At 33.1% G+C, this 27022-nt stretch overlaps 1 long non-coding RNA gene across 1 annotated transcript in view; it reads left to right on the top strand.

Moving 5' to 3' along the window:
- Nucleotides 1–3300: 3300 nt before the first annotated feature.
- Nucleotides 3301–27022, top strand: part of LOC129951822 (uncharacterized) — a 29042-nt gene continuing 5320 nt past the window's right edge. Inside the window, exon 1 of the long non-coding RNA XR_008782237.1 lies at nucleotides 3301–3384. This is a non-coding gene — a long non-coding RNA (uncharacterized LOC129951822). The remainder of the gene's footprint in view (nucleotides 3385–27022) is intronic.

Below are 27022 nucleotides of genomic sequence, written 5' to 3'. Positions count from 1 at the left end.
GTCCACCTGCTGCCTGCCCTCCTCACAGCGTCTTGCATTAGTAGCAGTTTACAAGTAGCGATTGGTATGCCAGTACTTGCCAAACGTGGTAGGATGGGTTGTACTGTACCGTTCCTGGCGAGTTCATCTGCCTTACAGTTACCTGGAATGTCTCTATGGCCCGGCACCCAGCAAAGGTGAATATTAAACTGTTGCGCCATCTCCATTAGAGATGATCGACAGTTATGGACTGTTATAGAGTTTAGCGAGACTACAAGTAGCGAAATAATTACCTCCGTGGGGTCGGGAACCCAGTTTTAACACAGTCCAGATCTCGTCTCTATAGAGCATATTTGGGACTGTCTCAAAACAGCTAGCAAACACTTCCCTCCCTTTTTAAAAAAAAAAGCTGAAGATAAATGCGGTATAGTTTTGACACAATTTATCCTTCTGACGGATATTCAATATATCATTCTCTGATTGTCAAACCGTTTCGACGAATTCATCAGGGCCAGCGAAGCAATCCTTATTACAAAAAATCTATTAATTTAAGGCTTTTTTAAACAACAAAAGATAATATCTTTTTCATTATTTAAAAAAATACGGAATTTCGTAATAATTCTTTGATTCTATTCTAAATTTTGAAGTTTTCTACAGACAGTTAATGCAAGTTGATAGTTGTTTCATACATGTTATTGATTTTAACATGCTTTCTAATTTCAAACTTTGATATTCATCGAGTTTCAATAGTTGATAGTTGACATTTGCCATAAAAGATAAAATTCTAGAATTTATAAAAGAAGTATTTAAAAAATATTAGTTATGTCAAAAACAACAACCATCCTAATGGAAAATTGTTGCCTCTTGAAATATTTAAAAGCGTGACCAACAGAAACTACTTTAAGCAAAATTAACAAGGGACAAGTTTTTTTTTTTCTATTTTAAGGCTAAAATTTTCGTAGGTACCATATCCTAAATGTCAATCCTTATTAGATTCAAAATTAATATTGTATGAAGCAATATTGGAAAAAAAAATTGTTCAACAGGTCAAAATAAAGCTTATACAGAGATTAAAAACAAAAAAATATTTTTTGAAATATTCAAGCTCTTTTGGAATGATAAAAGTGCTTTTCACTTGACCTATAGAGTGATATCCCAATCAGAAAGTATTGCCTTAAATTGACACATCATTCTGTGGGCATTCCATTATCCCCATCACTCACGTCTTCTTTTACGTGTCAAATTGAAAGTTAACGTAACAATATACGTTTGCGTTAGTGCGTTATACCTACCAGTTACAGCTAGTTACTAGTACTCAAGCCTGTAGTGTGAAGTCTAATGAAAGCCAATTAGCTTTCATCAGTCAGGTATATGGAAGTATAACAAAGGTTTACCGCACCACCAAACCAAAGCCACCTACATACATAACAGTTTGACGTGAAAGACTGAAAGTGGATGTCTGCATGGAACTTGCCGGCCACACTCTCAAAGAAAAGAAACAATTGCCTTGGCCTTAATTCGTCTCGATTAACTCTGGAAAGGTTAACATGTCTGTGGCATGTCATGATTCATGTGGACCAAACTGATGCGATGTTGAAGCTGGAGCCGATGCGAAATGCGATGGAACATGGAGCACACTTTTGGATTATATATGGGGGGGTCAATATAGTTAGATTCTTATATAACTACTTACGTATAGTTAGTAGATAGGGAAAGGTGGCATAAGGTTTTTGATAAAATACTCAGCTTGGTCTGGAATGAAAATAATGGAAGTGATTAGGAATGATAAATGTTTGCTGAAATGTGAAGAGGTTGGGGGCTCAAGAGGGCGCCAGGAAGCTGTTGTCTTCTGCCATTATTTCACCTGTCCGATTAGCAGTCCAAACGGAATAACTGACTTCTCCCCAGACGAATGCGTGTTTTTTTGGCATTGTTTTTGTTTTTGTCTCAATTTCTTAGATAATTCAACGAATTTTTATTTTTCTTTTGTTGTCTGTTTTGTTCTCGAGACTAATTAAATAGATTCTGGAATTAGTGTCTGTGTGGGATTCGTATATAGATATAGATGTTGAGTTTTTTGTTTGTTTTTCATTTCGGTACGAGAAAGGAAGAGACTAGCAAGAGCACTGATAAGTCACGCAAACCAGTTAGCGACTTTCCCTTGAGTCGATTTGGCGAGAATACGATACAAGTATGCAGTATCATCTGTTGCCATCAGGACGATTTCTCTTTTCATGACTCTTCAGTAAAAAATTAAAGCCTTCTGGTCTTACGCTGAAGCTGCATGCCTCCAATTGAAAAAGAGCAACAAAGAAAGCTGGTATTTCAGTAATAAAGGATTTGAACATAAAAATGTAAGGTTAGCATTTTTTTATTTCCACAACTTACTATAAAAAAGGCTACAATTAATTGCCTTTTGACTTTTTCGAATATCTCTTTTTTATGCCTGGACTCACCGTGTCAAGTTAGCACTTCATAACCCCTTTAAAAAAATCTAAGTAAAACAATTTTTTTGATTTTTTTTTCTTTGCACAACTAATTTACAACAAATAATTTTCAACTAATGCTATACTAAGTTTTTCCACTTTCAAAAAATGTAGTACTAACTTAACAGTTGTCAAATTTCTATAAACATTACTTCTGCTTCATGCATTTTTTATTCTTCGTCTTACTAATAAAATCAGTTTTAGTTATCGTTAAATATTTTATTTCACATTTTCTAGACATCTCGAAGCAATCATTTTTTAAATTGGGTGGAATTTTCGAACACGCTTTTTTGAACTTTAGGGACTTTTCCCAACTCCTCTTGGGGAGATAAAATTTTCGAAAAATCGTATCTTCTTTTGTTTTAAATATTTTTGTTCCCCGAAAAAATGTTTAAAATAATTATGGACAGGTAAAACCTTTGAGTACACGATTTCGAGTTCAAGTATGAAAGGTTAATATTTGAAAATCATTCATGAATTTCTTCTACCCAAAACTTTAAACGCGTTTAACTCAATACTGCAAATTTTGCATTGTGCCGGACTTATAACTTTAGAAATTGTTTAACTTACATACTGTCTTGAAATTTTTAATATATGCATCCTGGAAAATACTATTTTTTAAATACATAGGATTTTTTAAATCGCATTTATTTAATGAAGTTATTATTAATAATTGTTTTACAATTTCTTAAAAAAAAAGTTCTTCACTTTTCACTTCTAAAGTACGCCATTCTATCCAAAATCATTACAATTCGTAATTTATAATACTTACTTAATTTGTATACATTATCTTAAAATTGATCGCCCATTATGATTTAAAAATTTCAGAAGCTGGTAGTCCTGCATTGGACCCTCAAAAAGGCCAGAAGTCATCGCAGAAACACAGAACGAGTTTGAAAATTATTTTGAGCAGTTACTGGTATGTATTTAAAAACATCGTTTCTATTATTGTTTTTGATTTGTTTTTGTAATATTTCTTAATATCTTAGAATATCCAAAAGCTTAGGTATATTTTCGGTATCTAATGTAGCCTAACCCTGGACTACGTTAACATGTCCATCCCGCTATTGAGAGAATGATTAAAATTTTGCTGTTTCTCTTAAGCGAGTTTTACTGTGCTTATATTCAATTATATTTTCTGTTGTTAAGTAAAATGATCACTGGGTATAATGAGTATCAAACTATTAAACAAAAGTGTAAACAGCTTTGGTCTTGATTATATGCTATAAAAGATCTTAACCAAAAATAAATATCCTTCGTTAGCATAATCCTGAATTCAAATCATTTTATTTTACTCAATTTATTTTTACATTCATATGTATGACCACATTTTAATTTTGATACTTTAATTTAAGTTTTAAAGTGAAAACCATATACCTTTTTGATTAAGTGTTTATATTGATTCAACAAGCAAACTTGTGTGCAATTTCAAATGATTGCAATTTCAATTCATATAAAACTTGTCTCACTCGTGATTTCGTGACAAAAACCAATTGGAAAAGTTAAAATTTTGTAAAACCGATACCTGCTCTTGCTTAAAATAGTGTTTCGATTGCATCAAGGCTTCCTGGTATTGCGAGTATATCCTTGATTTAAAGTTAATAGAGTTCATCGAACAATCCAAAAAAGTAAAAATAAAGTGTTTTTCAGTTTCCAATCGGTACATTTTCCAAGAGTTATAATATCAAGACGCTAAAACTTTTACCTTTGTTCATTGGTTTCACATTGAAAAATTAATATAATATCCACTGAAAAAGTTTAAGCAAAATTAAAGTTGCAGTGTTATCATCTAAAAGCTGAAAAAATGTTTCTAACGTTTCTAAGAACATTACATAAACTGACGCAAATTTATTATTAAGGATTAAGAATTTTATATATTAACAATTGTTTTAATAACAAATATTAATCAATTTATAGATCCGGTGCATTTGAACAAGTCTAAAAAGTGACAGTGCATAAAAAAAGAAACGAACCTGATTTGAAATGTCTAAAACATACAAATCCTAAGGACTTACCAAATTCTAACTAAGTTTGAGAGATAGTTTGAAATGTATTTATTTTCCAAATTAGATCTCACATTTTACTTAGGCGATATATATTTTTGGACATTGTTGTCAGACTAACCGGTTTCAAAATCTCTTCTCTCGAAATAATAAAGTGTGAGTGGATAATGGGTCTATAATTTAAACAAATGTAAGTCTTACTCACTTAAGGTGGCGCTACAGTCCTGTGTGAACTAGGGACTCACCCAACAAACTTCTCCATCTAGCTTGGTCCCTAGCTAGATGTCTCCAGTTTCGCGCTCCAAGTTGGGTGAGGTCACTTTCCACTTGTGCGCGCCACCTGATCCGCGGTCTTCCTCTACTCCGCTGTCCTGTGGGTGCGGATTCGAAGACTTTCCGGGCCGGAGCATTGGTTTCCCTGCGCTCTACGTGACCCAGCCATCTTAGTCGTTGGACTTTTACCCTTCTGGCTAAGTCTATGTCGCTGTACATCCTGTTCATCTCGTCTTTCCATCTTCTTCTCCACTCTTCTTCTATGCATACCGGACCGTAGATCACACAAAGAACTTTTCTCTCGAAACGACCCAAGGTGCTTTCATCCGCTTTTGTCATAGTCCATTCTTCTGCTCCGTTTAGCAGGGCGGGGCTAATAAGGGTCTTTAAAAGCAACACTTTGGTCCCTCGAGAAAGGACATTAAAACTCAATTGCTTTCTTAGTCCAAAAAAACAGCGGTTAGCAAGAGTTATTCTGGGTTTGATCTCAGCGCTGGTGTTGTTTTCTGCGTTTACATCGGAGCCTAGGTATACGAAGTCCTTGAGTACCTCAAAGTTACGTCTGTCGATAGTGACGTTTTGACCAAGACGTCGGTGTTGTACGAGTATGTCCTTTCTTGACGACAGCATGTACTTTGTTTTGCCCTCAATAACCGTTAAACCCATTTTTGCCGCCTCTGCCTCAATACTCACAAAAGCCCCATTGACATCACGCTGAGTTCCGATTATGTCAATGTCATCAGCAAATGCCAGTAATTGGACAGACTTTTGAAAGATAGTGCCTCTAGTGTTGACGTGTGAGCTCTGCACTATTCTTTCAAGCACGATGTTAAAAAAATCACATGACAGGTCATCACATTGTCTGAAACCTTTTTTGACATCGAAAGGTTCTGTTAAGTTGTTTCCAACTTTATAGAGCAGTGTGAATTCTCCATTCTCATCCTGCACAAACGGAGGAGTTTGGTAGAGATGCCAAAACTAGACATGGCTCTATACAGCTCGTCCCTGTAGATGCTGTCATATGCGGCTTTGCGGACATATTAAGGCAGAGAAGATTTTATAGGCGATGTTAAGTAGACTGATTCCTCTATAGTTGGTGCAGTTTAGAGGGTCTCCTTTTTTCAGGATTGGGCAAACAATACTGAGGTTCCATTCATCGGGCATGCTTTCTTCCGACCATATCTTAGAGAAAAGTTGGTGGATGCTCCTAACCAACTTATCTGCAGCTGCTTTAAAGAGCTCGGCATTCAAGCCATCCGCTTCAGCGATTTATTTAGACTTCAGCTTAGATATGGCAATCTTTACCTCGTCTAAGTCGGGAGGACGGGATTGCTGGCTTTCTATGTCTATGTTGAATGGATTATCCTGCCTGACAGCGGAATTCGCTTCGTCGTCGCCGTTAAACAGTGCGCAGAAGTGGTCCTTCCATATCCTCAGTATTGACTGCGGTTCCATTATGATGTTTCCTATTTCGTCTTTGCAGCCTTCGGTACTTATGAATTTCCTGCTTTTAAACCTTTCAACATCTTCGGCCGCACGCTTCTCATGCCTTCACTTTTTCCTTCTGAGAAGTTCCTCTCACCTCTTGTGCTCATAGAGCTCATGAGCAGCTCTCGTCCTTTTTATGCAGCGCTGCAAGCTGCATTTGCTTGCCGACATTCCTCATCAAACCAGGGGTTCTTTGTTGGTGGCTGCTTAAAACCCAGCACATCAGAGGCGGCTTCTCTAATTGCATTTTGGCAATGGCAATTGGTGTAATTTCCGAATTAGTTTTGGAAATTAAGCCTTTAAAAAATGAACAGAGCTTTTTCTGGCTTAATTTCCAAAATTAATTTGGAATTAAAGGCCAAAAAGTAACATAGAGCGGCGCGGTGCAACCCGCGTGGCGCGGCACAAGATAATAAATAATACATATGTTTATAATATAATATGTGAGAATACAAGAAACAAAAAAAATTATTAACTTAAATTAGGTTTCTAATTAGAGAGTTTTCACTCAATAAACAATTTCTAGAAATATTTTGATTCAGAATTTCAATTTTCTGGTATATTTTTAAAACGTTTGTTGTCTCTGTGTGCATGGCTTGGGTTGAGAAATGCCAAGGGACCTTGAGCATGAAGCATTGAGCATGATCTGGGTAAAAACAATCCTTTCTTTTTCTGGTAAAAAAGATAGCCTGACTTTTCCCAGCATTAATTTTAATGAAGTGGTATTAAATTTTTTCGTTCAAAAAAGATTCTAATTTGCGAATTAATTTTTCAAAAATCTTACTTAGGCTTCCCAGTTGGCTTATTGGCCTATAACTTAGTGGGTCATTTCGGGGTTATCCAGCCTTCAATATTGGAACTACTTTTGCCATCTACTATTTAATAAGACAATATTGACTTTAAAAACAGAAATTTATTAAAGAAGTTCTTTAGGCATTGTTTTTCATCTCCATCCATTCCAGGAGATTTTTTATTTTTAAGACCATATAAACTAAGTTTTTTGTTCCATTCTATGATCCCGAATTTTTATATCGAATAAAATAATAATAAAAATAATCTTTCATACTTGCCTCATAGTAATTATTGTATGGAAAATATGAAATGTGGTGAATTTAAATACCTTCATATCTAAATAAATAGTAAGTGTTCCGAAAAATCAGAAATAACCATCATACGAGTATATTCACCATTCAGCGAGATGAATACAAAAAAGTCCTTTTCGCAGCGGAATTCGCTCCGCACATGCTCTTTCTTCGTTTAATAAAAATAATAACAAGGTATACAATATATCCGTATTTTCAACATACATTTTGGTATTTACAATATTTTTCTGGAAATGCACTACTTGCAGGACTTTTGCGCAAAATCTATACGTGAACGTGGTCCTTTAAAAATGATGGTTGTTGTCGTTCCTCAATTCGCCTCATACAGCAGTCATAGAGATACATTTGGATAGAATGTTTGCTTCATTGGCAGTACTTAAATTTTAATTATTTAAGGATTCAATTAAATACACATTTTTGTTAATAAATCTAAAGTAAATTTGAACACAAGAATGTGAAAAAAATATCATAACAGAATCATGAAGTGGCAAACTCTTTTAATTGACTTAGATTATTTGAGAAAAAATATGAGATACATTTTTCACATATGGAAAAATTTTAATCCCAGAGATTTTCGCAATTGCTTTTGTTGCAGATTTAAAGTTGTTCAACATGAGTTCTCATTGAAAAACGTTTTTTGATTCCTTTTACTCATATTTTCTAAGGGGAAAATTATGCGATCTTATTTTCTTCATTTTATTATAAGGGTTCGCTTTGATATGTTTGCTTTCCGATTATTCCGGTTTTGATAGCTTAAATATACACAAAACCCATAAAATTATTGATTCACAAAATGCTAAGATTGGGACCGAAACGATGACGCGAAGTTCCATCCTCTACAAAATATATTCAAAATCCACCGAAAATGTTTCTATTGACTATTTTTCCAGAGGGTTTTAAAGAGGGTGGAAATGGAGAGGGTGCAAAAAATATGGAAATATTTATTTTGGGTAAAAATGTTGCACACTGTTCTCGTGTAATTTTTAATTTTAAGTCTCATAAAATCAAAATCAAAATAATAGATAAACCCTTACAAAAGTTAGATCGGCCTTCTCTATAAATCACTTATTCAAGTACGTTTTAGTACAACAGGTGAAATCCTACATAAACCGAATTTTAAGTTAATAAAGCTTGGAATATTATGTTAAACAAAAATCTGAAGAGTTTTAAGAAAGTTAAAGGTGCACAGAAAAGTGAAGCACTTCTGCAAAAACTCCTGTTTATGAAAGTTAGTTAAAATGCTTGACAATAATTACAGAGGAACCAAAAATAAACCATACAGCAAATGGAGGTTACAGGGTGTTTTTCTTAATTGAAATTTGTTTAAACTTTTCAGTGCTGAGAATACATTCTTACATAAATCAGCAAGACAATAACTTTTCAACCTGGCAGACGGCATTGTCATGCTAATTGTGATTTTGAAAATTTATAAATATTTTAAAAAATAATGAAAATAAAATCTAATCATGAGGACGATAACTTTTAAACTTTAAATAGAGATGGTAGGAGGAGGTAAGGAGTAAGATGTTAAATTCCAAAGTATCAGTCCACTTTTCAGGTTTTTCTATCGAATCATTGTTTTTCAAAACTTCTACCTTATGTACCTTAACAATTTTTATTATTTTAAAAATACATATGTTTACTTTTTTTTATTTTGGTCACAAAATAAATGCAGCCATATGTAATTTATATACGCATAAAATTAAATTATGTATATTTTTTGTTTTTGAGATTTTCAGAATTCAGTGACACGACATGAACAAAAATTAAGCGCCACAAAAACGTTACATCGAATAAATAATAAATTAGTTTTACAGTTGACAGTTTGACACGTTAATGGAATTTTATACCTGTCTACACTATATATCTATATGTATGCTGAAATATACTATATACCTCATATTAACTTCACAGCGGGACACTAAAATGGCAGAAGGATTGTGAAGGTTAGATGTTTCCTGTATAAATCAGGTGACCAGCTGTCTTCAAATATATGCATTGGATATGTTTTTCGATAAAAGAGTACCTACAAAAAGGTTTTCATGTTTTCAACGATTTTAAATACAATTAAATAAAACCTAATTTTGTCTCTTTTTATTAAAAATCAGTCTCAGAATTTTCTCAATCCAGCTCTTTAAATAGGTAATTGTTTAAAATATGTCTTATTTTGTCAAAAGACAGTTTGTATTTCATTTAAACAGATATATGGTCACCCTAAACAAATAAAAGTCATATAGACATACATAAAGATAGGTACACATGATTGTAAATTGTGTGACACATAAAAACATAATAAAATTGAAATCGCCACCCCATAGCTTTCCATATCCGTTTCATTTTTCTTTATTTACGATTTTATTTTTTGTCATGTAGCCATAAATCATAAAATGTCCAAATCATTTTCCAGTCCATTTTTACACCGCTCTGCGTCCCTTTCCACCGACGTTGCAGCCACTGCTCCACCTCGTCAACCTCGTCCTCTGTATAGATTGAAGAGACTGAAAATATACAATGATACATGCGAATAAAAAGGTAACTCAATTAAATTTGACTATAAGGGAAATATTATGTTTTATATTTAAATAGGTTTGTGTAAAGCTTAAGCCATTGTTTTAAAACGAGTAGGGGTTTTGTTAAAGGTTAAACACTGTAACTTGTTTTGATATGAGTTGTAAATAAAAATTGTTTAATCTCAGAAGTTTTGGGGGAATGATTTTTAGAAATGTTTTTTTTTGAATGCAATCAATGGTTTTTGCTGTAGTTGAATTTTTAGTAATCAATATCATTTTTTAAGCAGCTTAACAATAAATACTTACTTACTTACTTAAGGTGGCGCTACAGTCCGGGCGGACCTGGGCCTCAACCAACATTTGTCTCCAGCCAGCTGTCTCCAGCTTCGCACGCCAAGTTGGTTGAGGTCCTCTCCCACCTGCGTGCGCCACCTGAGTCGCGGTCTTCCTCTACTGCGCAGCCCGCGCCGTCCCTCGTCATTGGCTTCGAAAACCTTCCGGGCTGGAGCGTTGATGTCCAATCGCTCTACATGACCTAGATATCTAAGCCGTTGGACTTTAATTCTGTTAACTATGTCAGTGTCGCTGTACAGCCCGTACAGTTCGTCGTTATATCTTCTCCTCCATTTTCCATCCATGCGTACGGGACCAAAAATCACCCGAAGAATTTTTCTCGCGAAGCATCTTATAAGACGCTCTCATCTTTCTTTGACAGGGTCTACGCCTCAGCGCCATAAATGAGAACCGGGATGATAAGTGCCTTATAGATGGTGATTTTAGATGCTCGAGAGAGGACTTTACTTCTCAATTGCCTTCTAAGTCCAAAGAAGCAGCGATTTGCAAGAGTTATTCTTCGTTTGATTTCAGCGCTGGTGTAGTTGTCTGTGTTAATAGCGGTGCCTAGGTAGACAAAACCCTTAACTACCTCAAAGTTATAGCTGTTCAAGTTAATAGTAAATAAGGAAGGGTTTTTAAACAAGTGTTTTTTTAAGAGCTTTGAAATCTTTAAAATGACAAGAAAGGCATTTTGTTGGAACTAGCTTTAAATTGTTTTAATCCGATAGTAATACATTTAAATTGCATTTAATTTTTAAATTATATCCCCGACATTTTTCCGACTTGACATATTCCATCCGATTATTCCAATTTTGAAGTTTAGCTGTGATGTTTAACAATTCTTGATGAACTGTCAAATCAGTCAACATAGTTTCACATCCACAACTGTCAAACCATAGACAAGAAATAAAAAATACAAAACTTCTCATGAAGTTAAAAAAAACACCCTTTTAACGTAAGAGTGAGTACATATGTTTAAAGCCAATTATATAAATATAAATAGGTTAATTTTCGGTACTATTTATTTGTATATGTATAGAAAAGTTGTTAGAATTGCAAGTATTTATATACCTAACTGTGTATACTTATACCTACATCTTCATTATAACAAATCTTCAAAGGTGTTCTTTTACACCGCACTTACCCAAGTCCCCACCACTCAGCAAATCAAATACCAACCACAACCGTCTGCCTGCAGTAAGACCACTCCAACCAACAACTCCTTTCAGCAAACCTTCAAAACCACTCAACCGTTTTTTCCCATTTCCATAGAGAAAGGAGCTGTGATGCAAGAGCAGCACTGCCACAGAAAACGTTGTCTGTGGAAAAAACTTTGCAACAAATTGACTCAAATTAGTATGTTTTTTTTTCCCTCATCCTCCTCCTCCTCCTTCTAAATCTGTGGTTAATTTTTTTTTCTTTGATTATCCTTAACTTTAGACAGTCAGTCAGTCAGTCATAGTTATAGCCATAGCTTCATCTTAAAGGATGCTTTTTTTCCCCCAAGCCTTTTTATGCATACAGAGTGAGAGAAAGAAAGAAAGACCAGAAAGGATTAGCTATAGAGGTGATATTTTTGTTCTATAATTAATACTTTTGCAGTCCATGTCCTTCAAAAGTCCTCGAAATCCTCGCTGAGGAATTATGAGAAGTTGTCACTTGGAAACAATTATTGTTGTTGAGCTCAATAATATGTATAGTTGAATTATTAGCTGGAATTCTGTTACCAAGTGGCTTTAAACTTAATAGAGGGACAGCAAGTCCTTTGTACTACCAGAACTTATGCTTTTCAATAGACCTCGACATATCATATTTTTCATTTAAAAAAAAAAAACTTTCTTTAATTATAAAATTTAAATGAAAAATTATTGTTCACTTTAATTTCACTTACATTTTGTGTCCATTGTTAATAAGAAAGCTGTCAATATACGACCATCTTTTTTTTTTGCCACTGAAAACTTCTTAATCCCTCGTCTTTTCTGAAGAACTTTTTAAAGGCACAAAAGGATGCCATGTTGTATAGGTAAAGGTAGATAAGAGCCAAGAGCAAGGTACTTAAGAAACGTGCTTAATCGCTGAGGACAACTTTCAAAGCTCCTTAAATTCATACAGCACGCCTGCTTGTATACGTATTTGAGAAATCCTTAAAAACAATATTGGCAAAATAAAATATATGGATGTATGTGTATAATCCTTTCAAAGGGTTATACTCGTAAAGTAGGTAAAGCAAAGATAAACTGAAAGACAAGTACGAGAGGGCTTCGGTGGCTGAATGGAAAGGAGTTGACATTTATGAGTCGCCCCCAAGGAGAGGGATTCAGAAAGAAGCAAATTTGATGTATATCCTCTTTTGGTGCCATTGGCATGCAATTGTTCTTCTCTCCCTCCTCTTATCCTTTTGATTTTTTCATATATATTTTTAAATGAAAAGGCACAAAATATATTATGAAGAAGAGCCATAGATTGAAGTTGAAACTTTAACTTATCTTGTAGCCAAGTTTCAAAACATTTTGTACACCTACTATCTTTAAGGAGGTAAAGAAAAAGTGTGTTCGAAAAGCAAGTGATTCAAGCCGTTGTAGAACCAATATAAAATGTTTCGTGGTGAAGTGGATTAAAAGGTATTAAATTTTGGTTTGCCTACAAAATGAGCTTCTTCTTTGGCAAAATCCGTAAATTAAGAGAAAGACGTATTCTGGATAGGTATTATAAGCTCAGGAATTTTTCATCAAAGATAAACTAGTTTTAAGCATCGAGTCATCAGGTGTAAGCTTAAAATATCCTTATCAATAATTTCGTTTAGTATTTTTGATTCATATCATTTAAGAGACTTTTCAAATAAAAAATGTTGTTTACGCAACATTTTGAGGGAATTATTAGAGTGTTCTTGCCATTTTATAGTTTTCAACTTACAATTTTGTTTAAAATAAAAAATCACTAAATGGATACTTATCCACGAAACGGAATTTTTGAATTACAGAATTTTGTCCTACTCTTTTTTTAATTATAAAATATTTGTTATTTTTTTCAAGGGGATATTACTACCCTTAGTATAGTGGTACCCGTAGCGTGATGGTTAGTGCGTTGGACTTTCATGCAAGGGGCTTGGGTTCAATCCCTGCCTGTGCCTTGCGAAGAATTGACAAATCCATCAAGAGTAGTTCTTGTCATGAAAGAGTCCTTTCTCAAATTAGCCGTTCGGATTCGGCTTAAAACTGGTTGAGAGTTGTAAGTTACTAGGCACTGGTTCTTCATGGACTGTTGCGCCACCTAATTTCTTTATTTATATTTATTACTACCCTTAGTATGTAAAAACAAAGTATGAGCACTAGGAAGAATAGAGAGGGGTTGAAAGGAGGTGTCGGTGCACATTGGTTTTGAAATCATGAATACTGCAATGGCTGGGAAAAACCGAGCGTGGTGAGGCATTCTTTATTCGCGTAGTACGGTTAAAAAACTAATCTCTGTACTTCACAATACCACCGAAGTTGGGATCGAGGGTATACTGATGGGTATTTGAGCCGAACCCTACTTTAAGCTTTAGTATAATCCATATGACTCCTGAATTTCTAACACTCCAAAATAATCTCCTTTTCCCAGGTTAAGTTTTGTTTGTTTTGGTTTTAATTTGTTAATTTTTAACATTTTTCGACATTCGAATGTCCTCAGAATCAAAGTTCAAGTTTTTTGTAGAGGCATGTCGCTGTGCTTGTACACGTTCGTCCATATGACCAGGATACCCTTTTTCGTTAGCCATAACCAGGCTTTGAAGAAAATGCAATCTTTTATCACCTTAACATAAAGATTACATTCATTGCATTCATCTAGAGATTGGGTCTTCAAATTTTAAAACTACCAATCATTTACCTTTGCAAATATTGCAATCACTATTTCTCCAATCCTTTGACTGAAAACAATTGATTGCAATCATTTGCAACTCATGTTATCTTTTGAAGATTTTGTATTCTTTTAAAGTCTATGAATTCCGTTAAAGTCTCTGCATTCTTCTTAAGCCTTTACGTTCTTTAAAAGTCTTTGCATTCACTTGGAGTCCTTTGCATTATTGTTAAAATTTAGTAATTTTTTCCAGTTGACAGTTTGACAGTGTTCAGAGGTATTGATCAATGAACATGGTGGGACTGTAAGGTCCAACTAGCAGGACTTCCACACAAACTATACGTCACAAAAGTTATACAATAAAAAATAACGTCCATTTTTGATGAATAGGAACATAAAAGAACCTACCTACATATTTATGTCGGTATATTTTAAATTCAACCTCGAACTAAAGTCCCAAAATTAAATTCCAAATGCATTCGAACATTGTCAATTTATGGACATGGGCTGGCTGGACCTGGGCTGCGTTACAGTTTACTTAACGCTCCACTTCGTTATGTCCGATCCAAAATGCACATGATATCCTTTATTGTATATGGATATGTAGGACGAAGCGTATATATGGCGGTATATCCTTTACTTATGCATTGTGCTCCAGATTTACACAAAATCGCCGCCAAGGGGGTGATTGTAAAATTTCAAATGGCTATGAAAATTCTGTGTCGGTCGGGTTTACTCTGGATTGGTTACGGAGTTGGAGTTGGAGTATAGCTATAAATCAGGGTTTGATGGGGCATACAAAATGTGACATATGCTAGCTTAAATGGATGTGACAGTTTAATTCTTCTCAGGGAATTAATGTAAGAGCTGATATTTATACCCTTGACATTCATATAAATTACAAAATAGATGTTTAATGAGTGAGTATTGATATGGAGTGTATAGCCTGCCAATGGTTATAACCCAGCTCATATCCATCAGTTGAGAGGTAGACATGGCAAAAGTTAACCCTCTGTTCATTCCATGCTCCAGTTGTCAGTTCAAATTAGTCTGACATCTAGGGTATTGATGGATGTAAAGGCTTTTATTATATAGCCTCATTTTATAAATTGTGATACACTCACCAAATACGGGAACGTATGCAATTGTAAATCGAAGCAATACGTTTAACTTACTGTTCTGCATGCTCGTCATTTCTAATTAGGACTATAATAACTTTTGTTTTAATGGGATTTGAAATTTCAACTCCACGCATTTGTCTCAAACCTCATCATACGAATAAAAGTACATCAATTTTAATTCGAAAAATAAGTTAGTAAGTAATTATGAGCAGGAATTGTTCACTTAGAAATTAGACCATAAAGTTAAGCCAAAGAAGTAAAAAGGTGTAAGATGTCTTAAGTTATAAAGAAGGGGAGGGATAAGAAGCTGCAGATATAATGTTTTAATTGACATTAAGAATTTGTATTAGAGTACAGTCTCTAAATCTGTTGAAGGTGATTATAACATAATTCTTGTGAAAACAACCAAATGGCTTTAAGGATAAATGCCTTTCGATTTCCTTAACTTCTTAATATTGGAATAGGTACAAATCATTTCTTGCAATATTATTATTCCACATTTTGTAATTTGTCTGCCTTAAAAGTTAAAACAAATTAAATATAAAAGAGAAACAGTTAGCTACCATAACTTTGTATAGTTGTAAAGGATATTTTTTAAAATGACATCAGACAGACTATATTATAATGGTCCACACTTCAATTACACAATTCTCTTCAGTTCTTTCCCCAAGGATGCAATGGATATAGTTATTTCAAAAACAGAAGCAGTCCAACAAAAGTAATTGAAATTGAATCCCAAAGCTAATATAATTCAAAAGAAGTTCAATAAGAAATCAAAGAAGCCCCCAAGAAAAAACCGAAGCATATATTTTAATTTTTATTTTTGATGAGTATTTTTTGATATTTCTTTTGAAGAAATTTTGAACTGGAGAATATTTTTGTATTGAACATTTTGAGTTTTTATAAGAAAAAAAAACTTAACAAGGACACATTTATTGAAGTTATACTATCCTGATTCTTTATACTATTTTGAATACTTTCATAAACTTATGATATTTCAAAAATTACTGAAATTTCAAAGTTTTTTTATACTCTTGTAAATTTATGAGAAATTATCGATCAAAAAATTGGGTTACAATTTTCTATTCTCCTAAGGCAACAAATTGAAGAAACGAGTTTCACATAAAAAGGTGCATTATGCCAATGTCGATAAAAACACAGTTATCATTATTATTTTTATTATAAGTTTATTTAAGGTAATACAAAGTTACAGAAAATAATTAGTAAAAAGCGTAAACATTTGTAGCCATTAGATTTTGTTTTTAAATTTGTGCATATGTAAAAAAGAAAATAGATTTGCGTTGGATATAGAAATATTTAAAATTATAATTTTGAAACTAAATTAATCTTTTTCAAATATGCAAGTACTGCAAGTAAATTTTCCGTGAATAAGCAAATCATTCACTATTGCTTCCTTTATCGAAGCCCCAATTTAGACAGAGTGTCAACTTCTCGTGAATTTGATACTTGTCTGATTCCATCCAAAGAATTGTTTCGTCCTATCCTTGCACTGTACAAAATTCTTCATGGCTTCAACATTTGGGCCAGTCAACACCAGAAGGCTGAGATCTTCGTTGAGTTTACCACTTAACTCAGCTAGTCAGCCCACTCGAATATCGGACGTGGTAGGTCGAGCAGAAAACACTCTTGACTTGCTTCTTACCTCTGATCTTGGTTAGTAAACTATTAGTGTTCTATCTCCTCTAGGCACATCTGACCATTGTGTCATATCAGCAAATTTCTCGTGTAAAAACTCTTCAGTTAAAGAAAGAGCTCCTAAGAGAACCTTTTGGCAATACAAGAGAGCCAACTGAGACGGTCTCAATAATTACTTTAGGATCTTTAACTGGTCACTATGCTTCCTCGATAGTGACTTTGACGCCGGCGCTGATATGATCACAAGTTTGATTCTCCTGGGAATGAGAACTTTCATCCCGAATAGGGTTAAAAGCATTAGACCTTAGGAAAACGCATGGTTTGATGCGAGCTGTAAAGAGGTTATTAGGGTCAAGAAGGTAAGTTTCCGTTGTTTTAAAGCCAATCCAACTGAGGAAAACCGAAATAAGTTCAAGCAAGCCAGGAAGGCCTGCAACGACCATATTCGACGGACCAAATTTTTACATAACCAAAAATTACGGCAATGTCCCAAAGGCAGTAAATATTTTTGGTCATTTGTAAAAATATGAGGAATTCTTCCTCTTCCTCAGTTCCTAAGCTCGTTGTCAATGACACAATATTTGTTAGCTCTTTAGAGAAAGCAAATCTCTTTGCTAGGCAGTTAGCCGCCAATTCAACGCTGCCAGTGAGTGTTATGACTCCACCTGTACTTGACCGAGTTAATGATTCTATGCGGCAAATCTTTTTTGCACTCGTACTGTAGTGAGAGTCCTAAAAGATCTTAACATACATTACATTGTTTTGAAGAGGTGTTCTTCAACTCTGGCAAAACCACTGTGTAAGCTTTTTCATCTGTCCTACTCCTCAGGTCTCGTTCCGAGCGGATGGAAAATTGCATTTGTCCAGCCTATTCCCAAAAAAGTCGAATCTACCTCGACCGAATGCACTTACGTCCCTTCTTTCCAAGGTCATAGAAATGCTGATTAGTTATCAGCTCAAGAAATATCTTGAAGAACAGAAGCTTCTTAATGAGCGACAGTATGGCTTTCGTTCCACCGAACAGTGGAACAAATCTTTACATAGTAAGATTATTGCACTTCATATTTTAAGAGCATTTGATAGGGTTCCCTCCTTCATTGCATTAGTAATTACCTTTCGAATCGTTCAATACAAGTGGTATTGGATTGATTGAAGTCTGAAAACCACAACATAAATGCTGGTGTGCCTAAGGGCTTTGTTTTATCTCCAACTCATTTCTCATTTTTATTAATGATCTCTTGTCTGCAAGTTCTAATCCAATACATTGTTTCGCTGACGACTCTTAGCTTTTCATATTCGTTTTCAGATTCACACCCCTCTTCTTCGGATGTGGAACTGCAACGACAAAATATGATAAGCTAATACAATTCCGACCTAAACAGCATTGTACAATGGGGAATAAGAAGCCGCGTGGAGTTTAATGCTTCGAAAACCCAATGCTGTCTTGTATCGTTAAAGTGAAATATACCCCCTTGCCATTATCCATAAATGGGACTTGCATCGAGGAAACTGAACATCTCGGAATTCACCTATTGTGGAACGATCACATACGCGATGTCGCCAAAAATGCCGCAAGATATTTGGGTTTTCTAAAACGATGAAAGAAGTTTTTCTCTCCCTCTGATCTGGCTATTATTTACAAGACTTATATACGTCCAAAGCTTGAGTATAACTCCCATATCTCGGCTGGTGCTCCTGCAACTTACTTAAGCCTCTTGGATATTACCATCATAAGATCATTTATGTCACTAGAACATCGTCGAAATGTTTCTTGTCTCACCCTCTTTTACCTTTTTTTATTTTTTATGCTCTAGAGAAATAGCCAGCTGTATTCCCCCTTTAAACAGTTCAACCATAATACTCACGCTTTTAGGAATGCGCAAAAACTTACGATTTTAAAATACTAATTCCTTTTTATTAAAAACGGTTCATTTGGTTGACCCCAAATAGTTATATCACGGACCCAAAACGCTTTCGACTTCAATTACATTGTATGTAACAAATATTGACGTCATAGCGAATCGGCCTAAACATATAATTGTATTAAACATATAATTACGTTTTTGACATCCACTAAAAATTAAAAAAAAAAGTGAATACAAAGATTTTTTTCAAAACATAAAGAACCTTACAACAAAAAGTTTTGCTTTTAAAAATAAGGAGGTAAGTGTGTATTTAAGCCAATTTGTATTATTACCGCTTTACTGGCCTTAAAACGAGGCACTTAAGGCATGTAACTTATACGGGTTTCATCGTATATTGAAAACATAGGTACGTATTTAAATACAAATATGTTCTTATTATATTTTAATTTCGGAATTAACTTTAAAATGTTACCTTTTACAATGTGCCCGGCATTAAAGTAAACATCTCTAATTTTATATCGTGCTGATCGCAGCAGATTGAAAAAAGACGGAAGTGAAAGTCGTTAGAAGTTGACAGTGACACATTTTTCACTACTCACTACGTTGAATTTTTGTCATTTAACATAATTGGAAAGCAAACGTTTAAAAATAATTAGTTGCAAATATATCACCAGAAAGTTGTATGTATCTTATCTGCATAATTAGGATATATCGAAAATTAGTTCGTTTCGAAGAAGAAATGTTGAGTTTACAGCCTATGGTTTAAATTAATATCCTCAATTAGATACTTATAAATTTAATTTATTGACTGTTTAAAAATTTGAACAAACTTATCTAAAAAAAATGTATAGGCACAAAAAGTCTGTATTTTGGTTTTAAAGGAGTAAATTTTTACTACTGTTTTCTGATAAAAGGACTGTGACGGGTTTAAAAACCAAAGCAAAAAATAAATATGAACAAAAGTTATAAACCAACAAGCCGCATTTCTTTATCCGCACATTTCAAACATTCAAGTTTTATTGAAAAAACACTCGCACCCCGCAACTAAAAGTACGGCAGTAAAATTTATTATCTTATTCTGTCAGATTTAAGGAAAAGCATGAAATATAAAAGCTGCAAAAATTTTATTTCTTGACATGATTTTAATTAAAATCAAAAAGTATATAGGTAAGAGTTAAATATGTCGGAATAAATGATTTGTCATCAGTAAGAGTTTTATTTTGTTTTTCGTAACTAGGTTTAAAAATGTTCAACATTGAACCAAAACAAAAATAAAAATAGCAATAAATATTAATTCCAATAACATGTTGGCTATATTTAAACATTCATAAACATACAATTTTAAAATGAAAGGAAAAATTTAATTTGAGCCAAGGTATAAATTTGTTACGGAAACAGCGAGAATGAGAAATCCTTTGAAAAATGGCAGGAGGCTTTAAGAAAATAAAAAAAATGAATGTTTTCAAATAACACCTGAAGAACGATTAAAATGCAGAATTCAGGCGAATCGTGTTTCTTCTCATCACCTTTATTGGGAATCAGTGAGGTCCAAGCCCATCTATTTTTTCAATTAAAATTTTAAACTTTATAGGAAAAACAGCAGGAGCCCGATCACCTTGCATTTTACAACGATTCACTCAAGTTAGTTCCAGTTAGTAGAATTTGTTGTAAAAGAGCTCATCTGGAGCTCTAAATAAATGTTGCAAACATCTAAATAAATGAAGCGAATGTCTGAAAATCCGAAGAAGTGGGTTATCTTGTGCAAAGGCATCACCCTTGAGCACCTTCAACTACAGGGTGCAGGGAAATACAATTAGAAAGAAATATAAAACTTTAATGCTCCCGTTCCCACAAGAGGGTAACTAATTTCACAGATTAATCGACAACATAAGATTTTTCTAGATGGTAAGGGTAGCTCCAGATTTTAGAAAGGCTGAATTACTTGGTGCTGGTACCTTATATATTAAGAGCTAGTACGACATATGTTCATTAATCAGAGCTCCAATTGAAACGGAAGTGCATCTATGTTCTTAAAAACCTTGAATTCAGATTCTATGCCTCTTGAAACGTAGAGAAAAATCGGACTTAACACGGGATGAAAAGTTACAAAATACAGATATCGTTGAAACTTTGTCTGCTCTTAATTTACGAAAAATTTTATAGAACTTTTCTCTCACTTATATTGGTAAAACTTGCAAGAACTGATAAGAACTCTTAGAATAAGAAAACCTGTGTACTTAAAAATTTACCTATTATATTACTTGTAATACAAATCTTGAGTTGGCATTGTTGTAATTTTGTTATGTTTAACAATTTCCCCAAAAACTAGATACAAATGTTTTTTTTTTTAATAAAATTTTTATAAATTCTTACAATTCGATCTTTTTGTTGTTTTTTTTGTCATCCCGACTGTTTGCTTTTAACATTTATTTCACTTCCATTACAAAAATCAAAAGAGTTAGACAAGGTCCCGCCTCTTTACAACGGTGAATTTAGTTTCTGCTTCTACACCTTCTTTGTTTCTGAAAGCATTTAGAAATATGTACATTAAAGTAAGCCACTCCCAAACCCAGTAGACATTTTTATTTTAAACTGTTAAATACAGCGAAACGCGTAAACGAAAGAAAACAGAACACCTTAGGAAAAAAAACTTTTAAACAACAGATGCGACTTAAATATCTGAGCGCCTGCTGCAAAAAATAAAAAATAGAATTCAATATTTGCTTCGGCCATGCGCAAACGACTTCTTCTTCTACTTCTCCGTGTCACCACGTTTTGTGTGGGCTACGAAATTATTTTAATGGGGACAAGAAAACAACGAAAAAAAAACAGAAAAAGCAAAATTAACCGTTTTTGAAGGGCGGAGTCTAGTTTGTCTTACATTCTTTTGTGTAACACATTTGATAAAGGGGCGCTCTGGCGGGGGTGCTTTTTGAAATTTTTGAAGCTAAGGAAACATTAAACCAGCCGTCTTCTTTGTCTTTCTGAGAGCCTGGTATAATGAGACGATTATTCACGTGGTTGTTTTTATTTCCTTGTATTAATTTTTTGTCGTTTGTCAATTGGGATTTAGACATAATAAATAGCACATTCAACATTAATTCCAGGTTTAGGATTTATTCACAGCAGAGTTCTGATTTCTATGATATTAAATGTTATACTTATTTGTTTTTATTTCTGTTAATGAAACAATCATTTCATTGAAACACCACATATTCTCTGTTCACTAGATATATCCATTAAAAAATACCATGTTCAAAAATGTGTGTATAAACAAAATGATATAAATGTTGCATCCTTTAGAATAATTAATAGTTGGACAATTTAACAAAAATATCCATATTTACCCACAATACAGCTGAATTGTTTCCACAGAGAAATTTTATATGTAAAAGCGTATAATACAAACGATTTTCCACAAAACTAATTTGTTGCGTTTTTCGCTTGCACCACAAGCGGTCAAAGGTAAATTTGGTCGGATGGGTTTTGTTTGTTTGAAAATGGCTGGAAGTGGGGGTGAGAATGAGGCTGAAGCTGAGGGCTAGTACCCAAATGCGGCTACAAATATTCTGACCATCACTTTTTGCTGCCCGTACCTAACCTACCTAGCTAGTTGTATTTCCCATCGCGAGATCCGTACTTGAGCATTAATTGAATTAAAAATAATGTCAGAGGAAAAATTAAAATCTTTTTTTTTTAAATTAATTTTCATTTATGAGCGGTTGCTAATTATTCCCAAATCTCTAATGCCATAATCCTTGGCAGCAGGAGTTTGTTTTTATTTTTTCGTTTTCGTTTTTTGGGACAGAATAGTAAACCATTTTACCTTCTATACTTATGTTAAAAAAAAGGACACTAATTCCACTGGTTTATGCGCTAGTTATGAATAAAACATGATTTGTTTGTAAACTCAAAACAAAAACACATTTTGGTTGCTATCATTAAAAACCACAAACTATTTCAACGTTTTAAAGTTATTAGAGGAATCCGTATATCATTTAAAACGTTAAATGGTTTAATGACATTTTATAGTTGTGAAATAGAAAATTAAACATTTAAAGGTTTTTCAAACATTAAACCATTTTGTCAATAACTTTAGAGTTAAGGATTTAAAGGTACGATAACAAAACACGGAACCAATTTGATTTTTGGTGAGTTGTATGAAGTCTGATGATCAAAAATGCTCAAGAATTACACCGGATGGAAGGATTGAAGAATTGAAGAATAATATATTTATATGAACGAGTATATTCTTAGCTTTCCGCAGCAGCCATGCCAAATAAAAGGATATTTTTATTTCTTCTCTCTAGCATCCTGATGGGATATTCGAATCACGTAGGAATATAGCTTTAGCTCGTGTAAGAGGAATTCCCAAACGATAATACTCATAGAGCTGCTGGTTTCTCTTTGATGTTTACTAATTTTTATCGATTGGCAAACAAATTTTAGTCACTTCCTCTTGGAATATTAACTACCTAAAGGATATTGTTGATTGAGCCCAAATAGGCACCTAGTTCTGCCACTTATGAAAAATACGTGCTGTGTAAACAAAATCCACTCTTTCAACATAAGTAGTATTCGAATGTTTGTGTTTCTTATTATATTAAAATATGAATAATAAGGTCAGTTTATTGGAATTCGAGGAACTTATAATTTTGGTAGAATATAAAGTAAGGTTTTTGTTAAATAATTTATTCCCAATCCTTTTTGGTTTTGAATTTATGTTCATCAATAGATACAAAATTACAAAACGTGCCCATTCTAGATCAAAAAATTAGGTTCTAAGGTGAGGGAATAAATCAATAGAAAAATGTACGTCAGCAAGGAATTAAGTTTTCTCTTTTTTACGTCGTGGTGGAGTTCTGCTATTATAAGTTGAAAGTTGCTTTAACCTAATCCTTATTCAAATTTATTCACTGCCGCTCTTATGTTTCTTATTTCCACGAAATTGTTTGAAGTACTTAACCTTATATACGCATAATAGAAAATGAAACGTTGAAAATAATTTGACATGGAGAGAAAAAGCTGCTATACTCTGGTACTGGTACCTAGAACTCTGGAAACTTAAGCATAACATTCCTCTTAACTCAAATGTTTATATGGCAGCAAATTGATATTATGTTGAATATTATGAAAATATCTTTTGTGCACAACCGCAATATAATAATAATTGAATAAAGTATCAAGGCTCGAGTTTTTAAGATTTTTATTTTTTCTTCTTTCAACAAAAATAAGTATAGAACCTAGTAACCTTACCTATGTAGGCTACGCAAAGCTAACACACGAATTGAAGTGATATCTTATGAAGCTACTGGATATACTTTAAGTTGAGAAAAAGTCCTTGTGCGTTATTGCTCATTTGAATTCAAGAAGCATCAGTTTTTTGACGATATTGCGGCAGGGGCGGCGGCGGCGGTGGAGGCGTACTCAAGAACATATGAAACGTATCGTATTATTTTTTATTATAAATACTGAACATTCATAAACTTATTGCACTCATTCCTAAGTACTCTTGCATTAAGAGATTGAATATATGATTTTTACTGTGGGTGACATAGTTTAAGTAGGTTTCTTTAACTTTTGAGTACAAAAAACTTTCAAATTAGAACTTTGAACAAGGCGAGGGAATGAAAAATTATGTTTTAAGAATATTTTCCTTAATTTTAAATGAATAAGTTTAATGACAAAAACCAAGAAATAAAAAAATAAACAATAAAACGTTATATGTAAACAGGACGTACATTTTCTAGAAGTTTTCTCAAATATTTGTAAGAACCAATAAGGGCCTTGATATTTCTTTTTAATAAAGAAAATTATTTTTATTTTGATAAATTCGACAACAAATAATATCCTGCAAATTAAAACTGCAAAGTGTTTCAGACTTGGTTTGAAAAGTGAGAAGTAAAAGTGTTTTGACAATTTAAAATACAACTTTCCTATTAATTCATATATTGAAAAATTGCAAAATTAATTTTAAATTAGTCTTATTTAATCAAATATACATTGAAAAAATTGGTGAATCAAAATCTATCACGGTACCGTCTACACGTCCAGATACATAATACAAAATTGCTTGGCTATGTCTAAACAATTTTGTGGCCAGTAATGGTGTAAGAGAAACTCATCAATGATAATATTGCTTTGCTTATTCGGTTCATAGATGCAACTCTGTGATATTGGGCTCCAATCCCAGCCTGATAAGGTGTTGTAAGGGACTTAAACATATATTTCTTTGGCTATTGAATTGAAGTTTATTTTCAATTTTAGACAACACAAGTTTGATGGTAGTTTTTACCAATCGAAAACTCTCTTGTTTACTATGCCAAATTCCATTAAAAGATGGTTACAATGGAGATGGATTAAAATACCTCTTAAAAATAAGACATTTTTAAAATTAAGATGAATCAATGCCCTAACCCTTAAATTCAAAATTCATGTTCCTAGTAATTTTGTCAAAATTTAGAAAAAAATCGCACCCATAGAATGAAAGTGACCTATCTCAAAAAATGCAACTTGTGGGAAATGACCAAAAAGTCTTCAACAAAGTGTAGTTGTGAGTAATTTTAATTGTATTTCTCACATAATTTGGCAAATAATTAACTTTCATTCAAATATTGTATGTGAGAAATACAATCAAAATTACTCAAAATTACACTTTTTTGAAGACTTTTTGTTCATATCCCACAAGTTGCAATTTTTGAGTTAGGTCACTTTCATTCTATGGGTGCGAAATGTTTTCCTTAATATTTTTTACTTCTTCATTTTCAAAACTGATTTTTACTTGCGACATATAGGAACTATATGGCAAGTTTTGCATTCGTGCAAAATTTTGAACTCGAGATTTTAATCAAACATGATATTACGATGGTAGAGAAGTCGAAAAAAGTGGGTCCCGCGATTCCGTCCGGTCGGTTTTGTCTGTCTGTCCACGCTCCTACAGCCTAAACCATTGGTTCGATTGAGTTCAAACTTGGAAGTTAAGGTTTTGAGCAGATTCGCGTTAGGCATTTTTTTTCATTTTTTTTTTAAGATCAAAACTAACAGTGGCCCCCATACATTTTTTTTGGTCAAAAACCGAAAATTCGAATTTTCTCAAAAACAAACCGATAGATTTTTTTTAAATTTTCTCTAAAATTTTATTTTTTAACTTAGCTTCGTTTTATAAGAAACCCATATTTTTGTATTGCTCAGGAAAGGTACCGCTCATAGAACCGTTATTTTGTTTTTTAATTTTCTCAGCAACTTGTGAACTGATTTTAATAATTTTTTTTCTGAATAAGCTCCTATATTGCCTTAACAATATTTGATTAACAAAAATGCAATTTTTAATTGTTTGGATTTTTTAAAAAATATTTAATTTTTATTTTTTAAAACTCTATATCTCAAAAACGGGTCAACAATTTTTTACGAAATTTAAACGTAAGACGTATATTTACAATCACTAAACAACTGCATTCCAAAAATATTTTTAGAACAAAATTGGAAAATTTTATATATAAAAAACTAATTTAAAAAAAAACCGCTCTAACGATTTTCAAAATAAAAATTTAAAAAATCAACGGTTTTTGTATTTATAAAATGGCATTTAAATTTTTGAGGACAAACTTATTTTTCAGGTAAAATTTTGAATCTTAAAATATTATTTTTTAAATTATTTTTATATTTTGACAAAATTGTAATTACATTCCTATCTTTCATCCAATTTAATGCATTTGGTACACATTTATATGATATATTCAATCAAAAATCTATTTTAAAGAGTCTATCAAGAAGTATTATCTTGGTAACTTTGTATATATGATTTTAAAATATTATTCTTTACGAATAAGGTTGTTTAACACATATTTTACTTGCCTTCGCCTATATAAAAGAATAAATACTTAGTACTAGTTAAAGAAAAGTACAACCCCTACAACTACTGCTTACGTGTCACTTCTTAACTAAAATCCAAAACGCACAAGAGCCTGACTGTAAACAACACATGAACAGCAATTTCTTGTTATTGTTCGTATGCTTGTTTTTTAAAACTTTAGTGAAAAAAATAGACTGAACGTAATAACTCCATGTTTGCGCTGAAAACTTAAGAAGGAATGTAGTATGTACCTTCTAGCCACCAATAGAATTGCTTCATTATCATCATAAACATGTCCTTATCTATCTATCTGCATAAAGCTAAGCACGCCAAGTGAACTATTCTATGGTCGTTTTAGACATCTACCTGCTACCTAACTACACAACCAATAGGCGATCGCCTTACAATTTAAACATTCATGGTCTGCCTCTTTCTTATCTTATTTATTTTCCATCCTGGTTCTTCTAATATGAAATTACAATAAAGCTATCTAAAGGAAAAAAGCTTTTAAGG

Source organism: Eupeodes corollae, chromosome 3, assembly GCF_945859685.1.
Source record: "Eupeodes corollae chromosome 3, idEupCoro1.1, whole genome shotgun sequence".
NCBI lineage: Eukaryota > Metazoa > Arthropoda > Insecta > Diptera > Syrphidae > Eupeodes > Eupeodes corollae.
This window is presented reverse-complemented; position numbering and strand designations above follow the sequence as displayed.